Source organism: Centruroides sculpturatus, unplaced genomic scaffold (genome assembly GCF_000671375.1).
Source record: "Centruroides sculpturatus isolate CEXI.00-Female unplaced genomic scaffold, Cexi_2.0 scaffold114, whole genome shotgun sequence".
Lineage (NCBI taxonomy): Eukaryota > Metazoa > Arthropoda > Arachnida > Scorpiones > Buthidae > Centruroides > Centruroides sculpturatus.
The window spans coordinates 688,103-695,561 of NW_019384417.1; the positions used below are offsets into that span (position 1 = coordinate 688,103).

Below are 7,459 nucleotides of genomic sequence, written 5' to 3' on the forward strand. Positions count from 1 at the left end.
TAAAGTATTTTTCTGAGGTCTGTCTTATCAGGTAAATTACTGTACACAGTGTATTCATTAATTTTCATTTTCATGTAGTAAAGGCTCTATGCCTTCATAAAAGACGTACTTTTCCTTTGTTTAAGGGTATTTGGGCAGTTTATTCTCTGTTGTATTCTCAAGTAAACAATACATACAAGTACAGTACAGTATTTTCTGAGGAAACACTCATACTTATTCTTTTTTTAACCCCATTTCCAATAACCCGGCATTTTCACAAACTCGGCCACCCTTCGATCCACATTAGGCCAAGTTTTCGAGGCTCTACTGTATTGAAATTTCACAAATTTAAGAATTATTTAAGTATTTTTAACTAATAATAAATTATAAAGTTATAATTTATAAAGTTTAAATATAAATAACTTTAAATTATTGTATATTTATTAAAATTGTAAAGTTTTAAACAATTATTTTTTATATAGGGATATTTAGGACCTATAACTTGTGTTGAAATAGCTAAATTAGAAGATTTTATTGTTGCATCAGGAACAAAGGATGGTCGTATCTTTTGTCATAAAATAGCAACAGATCATTCAATACAAAAGGTATTAAAATTTTTTTATGTATTATTTTATTTAAAATATTATTTATATTTTATTTATCAAAAAAGAAATAAAACAGATTATTATACAGTGATAATATGTTTATTTCATCTTAAATATAAGACTACATAAAAGTTGACAACTTTCCAAATCTTTTTATGTTCCTTAAATTACTTTAGTTTAAATAGTTATTATTTTCAGGAAAATTTTTCCAATTACATTTACTATCTGCTAGATTAATATAATTGTATAAAAAGTGTTAATCAAAATTAATATTCTTTTTCTTTTCTTAAAACTACTTGAAATTGAATGTAGACACTTTGAATGTCTGAACAATTTAATGACAAGAAAATTGGAAAACTTAAGACTTGAATATAAATTATTTCAGAAAATAGAAAAGTTAGAAAATAGAATTAATAATACGGTAGAGCGTCGATTATCCGAATCAATTGGGGACTGGGGTTGTTTGGAAAATCGATATTTCGGATAACCGATTATGTACAAAAAAATATACTAATTTATCCCATGTTGAAATTTTTCTCTGTTGCGTGTTGCTTTGCGTTGAATTTTTGTCGATGTTAAGACTAACAAAGACTATTGTATCGTTAAACATTATTTTTTTATTTTGTACAAACAAAATAAATTTGTTGAAAAATATAAAAACAATAAAAAATTATACTTCACATGTTAATTTAGTATCAAAAACGTAAAATATTTGAGTAGCCCAAGAAATAGCCGAAGATTGCAGCGCCACAGCACTAGCGAAAATTTAAATTTGCCGACTGGAATGCNATGATCTTATGAAAACATTTTATTGGATAAGACAAAAATAATGAGAATACTACAAGAATGACACAAAAATTCAGAACAAATGAACATTTTATCTTACAAAAAGTACTTATACACATAATTGTAAGAGAAAACACATTAAAAGTACAACAAAGTATGTACATATTAATATTTTGTTGGTGATCCTTTTGAGTTCATAATTGCACTCAAATGTCATTGCATGGAATTGACCAAATTTGCTGTGAACTCAATGGGGATATTATTCCATTCCTCTTTTAAAGTGCTGAATTTGAATCATCTCTGCTTGAAATTTAGTGACTTCATATTTCCTTCTTAAGATAATTTCATGCATGCCTAATGGCGTTGATGTCAGAATTTTGTAGTGGTATTTTGAAATAATGGAGGGTGTTGTAAAATAACTATATTTGCATGTTTCAAGCCATATGGTTTGGATTATTGTCCTGCATGAAGATGTAATCATTGGAAAGTCTCATCTTCTAAATACTAATGGGCAAATTTTCTTTCAACATGTAAGTGTACTGAACCGTTGTGCCATAGATGAAATGTAGAAAGGTTACACCTATTGTATTCATACACCTCCAAACATACACTGCTTCCCCACTATGTTTCACTTTGGAAAAAATGCTTTGTTTGTTTACTTCTGTATTTGATTTATGCCACAGCAGACACTTTCCATCTGACTGGAATATGTTGAACTTACTTTTATTCAGGAATGTCTTTATTCCAGACAATACAATAATTATATATACAGTATAGTTATTGACAATGCATGGAAGCTTCCACCCTCAGAGTGATGTGTGTAGCATTCTCACCAGCAACTCCCCAGGACACAACATCCAGTTACTTACCAGTCTGGGAACAGTCTGCGAGATGCAGACTTTGTAAAGATAAGAATGAAACAATTGATCACCTGATCAGTGTATGTAGCAAAAATCACACAAACTGAATACAAAAAAGAGGCACAATAAGATTTTCCAAATGATACATGATCACTGTGCAAAAAGTACATCATCAAAATAGCAAGTTACTGGTATGAACACAATGTAGAGAAAGTGATTGAAAATGAATAAGTCAAGATACTTTGGGATTTTAGACTACAAACTGACAAACATATGGATCATCTTCATAATTGACAGATTTATACATAAGTGACATAATTATCTGACCTCACAGTAGCTGAAAAAAAAAAAGGTTTATTTAATTGACATTGCAATCTCAAGCGATCCAAGGATTGTTGAAAAAAACCAAGAAAAACTGAATACCTACTAAGATTTAGTAATTGAGATAACACAACTGTGGAACAAAAGCACCAAAATTGTACCAATTGTGATAGAGGCCTTGAGCTGACAAAATATCTAGAGGAACTTCACATAATGGACTTTTTTGATGTTTGATTTACAAAAACTGATATTTTTGGAACTTCTTACATACTACAAAAATATCTGAGAGATGCCTAAGCCCTGAGATGACTGAAGTAACCTGGGATTCAGGTTACTTCAGTCAGTATCAGTCTGTGGCAGGTGATAACCCTACCAGTCACACTACAGACTGAGACTTCCTGCTTTGGATTTTTTGTTATAATTATTGTATTATAGGCCTATATACATTTAGTTTTAAATTAACTGTTAATGATTTTTAATTTAATTTTTATCAGGTAAATTAAAAATTTTAATTTATTAATAACAAATAGTTTCATAAAATAACATAAAAACATGGTATAGAAGTCATGCTAACACACTTGCTTGAGAGAAAAAAGAGTAAATCAACCAAAAACAACATTAAGTTGCTTGATGACAATATTTATATGAATATCGAAAGCACTAGCAAAAGAATTAAAAAACCCCTTTAACACTGTTTTTTGTTGATTTACTTTTTTTTTTCTCTCAAACAAATAGTTTATAGTGATTCATAAAATACTTGCTACAAATATTTTATGAATCATTTTTACTGGAATATTTATTCCAGTAAGAATGAATAAAAATTGAGCTGTGCTTATAATATATTAAGGCTTAATATTAATAATAATGTTATTTGTTTTTCATTTAGGAATATACACTATTAGTATTTATGGAAGTCCATTTTAATTTATCACTATTTAAAAAATGTCTGAACTCACTGCATTAGAAGAATCTGTTGAGAAAAAGTCATCTTCAAATAAAGATTCTGGTAAAGAATATATATTAGATAATAATTCAGCAAAGTCATTCTACAATATGGAATTAAATCTTAAAGAATATTCATCTATGAACTATTTGCTAAAACATATCCCACAGAAAGGACAAAAAGGATTAAATATTTTTGATATAGAACTAACATGTGTTACATCTTGCTTGGAGTTTATTGTTTTAGGATCAAATGTTGGAATTGTATATCTTTTTGCCAGAAAAAATCATAACTTAATTCGTTTAAGATGTGAGGTATGTATTTAATTTAATTTTATGAAATCTGAAGTATTTGTAAAATAAATTTCAGAAACAATCATTCTTTTCAAAACTTCTTGCAGTTAACAGAAAAATCTGAAAATTTTAAATACGTATACAGGATGTTCACTATAAAATTTATCTAGGTACAAAAGTGATCTTTCTAGAATTGCAGAGTTAGGCATAAGGTGCATTAGTATCACTCAGGAATCTACTGATCTATCAGGAATTCAGGAATATTTTGAGAGACCTCCTTCTATTGACCTTAATCTATTACAGTGATATAGCCCTTCCAAGTTCCAGCACTTTTAAGCAACAATGATAAAACTTTAAAAAAACCAATTTATTTCAATTTATAATTACCACTGGTGACCAAGCTGTTGATGCAGCAGGACCCAGAATGGCAGCACATTATCCGTCAAAAACCAGAACAATTGCTGCAATAACATGGAAGTTTTACATGCAGCAAACTTGACATCTCCAAGTCATCAATAGTAATGTAAAAGCATATTTTTTAAGAGTTAAACAAAACTTTTATGTGATATTTATAGCTTGATTATTTCACAAATCCTTTCTGTTTGATATTTAAATTTATTCTAAGTAAAATTTTGTTTTGATGTAATGAAACCAATCAGTACAGGATAAATGAAAGGCAAGTTTAATTACTTCAGTGGGCAAGAGGGGATATGGTGTATCTGCAGTCTGGACATACAGTACCTTTAAATGCAGATGATTTGGGATGGGGAGGGGTTAAAAATATAAAAGTTATGAACATCTCGTTCTTAAGAATACCAAAACTACTAATTTTGAAAATACATAACCTACAAGGCTACATCCCTCCTAGGGGTTTCATCATGATTGCAAGAGGGCCATGGCATTAAGATGGGAATCTATAGGAGACCCAAGATCAAATCTGGGCAAGCAACCCCAGGAATTTTTCATTGGCAATCTGTCAAGTCCCATCTCTCACCACTTAGTCACTCTATTGATGCTATGGCTGAATCCATGATGGATACTGGAAAAACCCTTTTAGTGCCCACAGAGTGAAAAAAACACAGACAGACACTTTTACATGCTACTTTCAACACCAATGTTTAATAAATATTACATAAATTGAAGAAAACATGTTTTTGGCCCCTCTTGAATTATAAGAACTTTTTTATACTCTTTAAAATGAGCTTGTACATATGTTTTGTATAGATTTACATAGACAAACAAAGCATACTGTATCTTAGAGGCTGTCCATAAATTACATCCACATTTTTCTTGAAATTTTTACTCTCCCACCACCATTATCCCAGTTTGTTCAAGTTTCCATAACCCCTCCCGTCTTTAGACATCCAACAAAACTCAACCTCCTTCAAAATCTCTATCACTTTATGAATAATTAAATGTATAAACTGTGTAAAATTTAATGAAATAAAATGGACGTCTAATGAACTTTAAAAGAAAAATATATAAAAATAAAAAGAATGAGATGTGCATTGGGAAAGTTTTATGGCCACCCAACAAGAATTGTACTTGGTATTGATTGGAATTTGAATCTAAATCCCATTAACTGGGAGTAGTCAGCCCATATTCATCCTAGTGACTCAAGTTGAGTCACTAGGATGAATATGGGCTGACTACTCCCAGTTAATGGCTAATGGGCTGACTGCATTAAGATAGCAGTCACTCAAACTAGTGACTTCTATCTTAATATCACACACATGGCAGATGAATGATTCAATAATTTGCTGTTAGAGTAACTACAGTAGATTTGATATTAATGTGATGACATGCCACTTATTTCCAAGCAGATGTGCCTCAGTGATTCACAAAGCAGTTTGACAACTGAAGGACAGGACATATAATATGGTCCTGTTCTACGGCCATCCTGTTCCTAGATTTGACCTTGCTTGATTTCTTCTGTGGAATCACCTAAAATTATCAGTATATGACACATGTCCAGCAGCATTGCATGAGTTTGGAGAGCTGCAGAAGCAAATGTGAGAGGCTTTTAGGATGATATGCTACATATCACCGATATGCCAGCGAAGACAGTTGTTTTGAATATGTACTATAACAAAGTAACTGTTTTTATATTAATATAAGTAATGTTGGTTTTTATACTTTGCAGTCAGATAATCTTTGTAGGTTATGCTAAATCTTAAAAAATGATTCCTTCCTATTATCGTTGCACTTGGGAGAGATGGGAAACAAAATTACGATTTACTTAAGCCTGTAACCGATGCGAAATCGTAAAATATTAACGCACAAACGTTTTCAGAACACCTTCTGTGTTCTTCCTCAGGTTTTCAAACTGGATTTTTTATATTCTGGAACATCGCTATGAAAGTACGTTTTTTATGATTTCGCATTGGTTACAGGCTTAAGTAAGTCGTAATTTTGTTTATACAACCCGGTGTGCTTGTAGGAGTTATTTAGAGATGGGAAAATTTATGTATTGCTTTGGAACTACCATGCAATTTACACACATTTCTTTTTTGAATGAGTTGGCTTTTTTCATGTAAACATTTCAGTGGAACTAATGCACCATATGATTATACTTATGAAATACTGGAAAGATCTCTTTTGTGCCTAGATAAATGTTAAACTATATAGAGTTAAAATTAACCCTGTATAGTTTAACATGTACAGTTAACTCTGAATAATTATTAATAAAATACGTGGTATTTGAATTTTACAAACTGATAAAATATTAATATTTCATTATTTAGTTTTATTAGTCATTGATCAATTACTTCCATTAAATTTGTTAAATTATGTTTCTTATTAACTTTCAAATTCATACATCAACATTACATAAATTCGGAATTTATTTGTTAATTTTTTTCTTAATAATTTATGAATAATGTACAAGTTTACATATTATATTGCTATATTAAAAACTATAATAAATCTGTTTATACTGGAATAAAATATAAACATTCAGCAGATATGATACATATATTTACTTAATCAAATTTATAAATTATAATATTTACAAATTTAACTGTGAAAATAATTGGTATTGAAATGTATCACTTCATTCTATTACATTTCAGTCAGCATTTTATAGGAGGAATTATATAATTAAAATAAAAATACTAAAAATATGAATTTTTGTTAAACTAATTATGTGACCAATTGAAAGACTAAGAAATAAATTCAGTCAATAAATAAAATTTGAAATTTTCATTTCATAAGAATGTTTGAAGAGGAATGATAAGAGGAAAACAATTCTTAATTTTATGAGTCTTTAACAGATTATGCATAACATGTTTAACAATAATGATAACATAGAAATTTATAAATACAGTAGAGCCTCGAAAACGTGGCACTCCGGATAACTCAGCCACACCCTGGCAGGGCAAAAAAATCCTTAGTTAATTAATTTTCATGATAAAGACAGCTTTATGCCTCATAAAGTATTTTTCTGAGGTCTGTCTTATCAGGTAAATTACTGTACAGTGTATTCATTAATTTTCATTTTCATGTAGTAAAGGCTCTATGCCTTCATAAAAGACGTACTTTTCCTTTGTTTAAGGGTATTTGGGCAGTTTATTCTCTGTTGTATTCTCAAGTAAACAATACATACAAGTACAGTACAGTATTTTCTGAGGAAACACTCATACTTATTTTTTTTAACCCCATTCCAGATAACCC

General features: G+C 29.8%; 1 protein-coding gene across 1 annotated transcript in view; it reads left to right on the forward strand.

Annotated features, from left to right (window-relative positions):
• Window positions 1–451: 451 nt before the first annotated feature.
• The window catches only part of LOC111619220 (tectonin beta-propeller repeat-containing protein 2-like), a 73,426-nt gene continuing 66,418 nt past the window's right edge, over window positions 452–7,459 (forward strand). Inside the window, exon 1 of the mRNA XM_023360906.1 lies at window positions 452–584. The gene's annotated coding sequence lies outside the window, so the exon portion shown is untranslated. The remainder of the gene's footprint in view (window positions 585–7,459) is intronic.